Below are 2,315 nucleotides of genomic sequence, written 5' to 3' on the forward strand. Positions count from 1 at the left end.
AAGTCAGAATAAGGTTTTTAGGCAAAATTTCTTAATATTTATTTCATTGTTGATAACTATCTCAATTTTTAAAAAAAAAAAAGAAAATTAAAGTCAACTTCCAGGTCTAATAATATACATCTGTAGCCTGGATACAGCCTATGACCTGCTAATTTTCAACATTAGCTTATAGAATAATCGTGGTGACCAGGAAATGGCACTGTGCTTGTAGTAAGAAAAGCAATATCTGCACATGGACCAAGGAGAACCCGGTACTGGGAGGCTGCCTGCTTTACTTTACTACTAATGGATGAACATTGTGCTGTGATTTGTTTTGATTTTGTGGATATTTTTAACTATCTTGCTTCAACTTCATATTGATTATCCTAACAATGGTTATAAAGAGGATGGTCAAAGGAACCACTGATTTGGGTTCAAGACTGCATGAGGATTCTCAGGAAAGCAGCATTCCCTAAGCACTGAGCAGAACATGCAGCCCTTGGAAATCACACCCTAGACCACTGACAGCCTTGCCTATCCCAGGAATGCATTTTGGGGGCAGGTCAAGAGCTTCAGGTAGATATGGTCACTTGTCAGAGCCACAGTTCCCCAGACTATGTAAGGGGAACACGAATGCCCACAGAGTCTTAGGAGGATTAAATGAGATGTTTACAGATATGTAAAGTATTTGGCCTCTTCCCTGATAGCTCAGTTGGTAAAGAATGTGCCTGCAATGCAGGAAACCTGGGTTTGATTCCTGGGTTGGGAAGATCCCCTGGAGAAGGGAAAGGCTACCCACTCCAGTCTTCTGGCCTGGAGAATTCCATGGACTGTATAGTCCACTGGGTCGCAAAGAGTCAGACACGACTGAGCAACTTACACTTCCAGCAAAGACTAAAGCTGTCCCACCCCTCCCTACACGGCTTCACCATGCTTCCTACTTGCTTACCAAGTTTAACCTAAATACACAGCTCTCTTTGCAGCATCTACTGAGAGAATGGAGACCATTCCCAACAATTAGACTATCAACATTCCAGAAAACATCAAGATCACTCTGAAGAGAAGCACAACTACTGTGAAGGACCCTGGAAGGACCCTGCAGAGGGAGTTCAATGACATCAGTGTAGAACTCAGTCTCTCTGTGAAGAAAAAGCAGCAGCTCCAGCCTGACAAATGGTGGGGCACTATTCAACAGAAAGGGACTGGCTGCTGTTTGCACTCTCTGTAGCCATGGACAGAACACAATCAAGGGTGCTACACTGGGCTTTTGTTACCAGCTGACGTCTGTGTATACTCACTTCTCCATCCATATTATTTCCAAAATCTCTTGGACACAAAATACATATACAGGGTTTAGATGAGGCCAGGTGTTTCTTGTTAAGTATCTCAAGACCATAAACATGAGTTAATTCTGGAAGGAAACATTGAACTTACATCAAATTCAACTGTTTTGATTCAGCAAGCCATGGCTGCTTAAAAGCAAAGACACTAGAAAAATTCTGGATGGCTTCTATGTGTCTGAGAAAGGAGCTGTTTCACAGGGTGATTAATAAGATCTTCGTAGTTGAGATCAAACCAGTCAATTCAGGAAATCAACCCTGAATATTCATTGAAAGGACTGATGCTGAAGCTGAAGCTCCAATACCCTGGGCCACCTGAGATAAAGAGCTGACTCCTTGGAAAAGACACTGAAGCTGGGAAAGATTGAGGGCAGGAGGAGAAGTGGGCAGCAGAGGATGAGATGGTTGGATGGCATCACTGACTCAGTGGACATGAGTTTGAAAAAACTCTGGGAGATAGTGAAGGACAGGGAAAGCTGGCATGCTGCAAAAACCGTAGAAACATTCAGACAAGACTTAGTGACTGAACAACAACAAAGCTGTCCAACTACAGGCACAACAAAATGCAAGATGATTCCTCAGACCTATCTGTGTAATTGAATATTTTAAAGATGAAAGAAAAACCCTGTATTGAAAAATACTGGATAGACAGATGTGTGGCGCCTGCCAAACCTGAGCTCCATATCCAATGGTCGATCCTTTTTCTTTCCATCACGCCACACAGCGTGTGGGATTCCCCAGCCAGGGACTGAGCCTGTGCCCACAGCAGTAGAAGCGCAGAGTCTTAACCGCTGGGCCTCCAGGCAAGTCCAGACCCTCATAACTTGACAGCAGATTCCTTTTTTAGACAAACTGTATAAGGTCTCAACACAGTCATGGTTATTGGTATTCTTTGTCTTTAAACAGGGAGAGAGGGGATGTATTTTGGAGCCTGACATGGACAGGTGTGCGCAAGTAGGCAAACAGAGCCACCAAGCTAGATGAAAAGGCTCTGGG

At 43.6% G+C, this 2,315-nt stretch overlaps 1 pseudogene; it reads left to right on the plus strand.

Annotated features, from left to right (window-relative positions):
• Positions 1–692: 692 nt before the first annotated feature.
• Positions 693–1,976, plus strand: LOC100847282 (large ribosomal subunit protein uL6-like; annotated as a pseudogene).
• The last annotated feature ends 339 nt before the right edge of the window (positions 1,977–2,315 follow it).

This window comes from Bos taurus, chromosome 11 (genome assembly GCF_002263795.3).
Source record: "Bos taurus isolate L1 Dominette 01449 registration number 42190680 breed Hereford chromosome 11, ARS-UCD2.0, whole genome shotgun sequence".
Lineage (NCBI taxonomy): Eukaryota > Metazoa > Chordata > Mammalia > Artiodactyla > Bovidae > Bos > Bos taurus.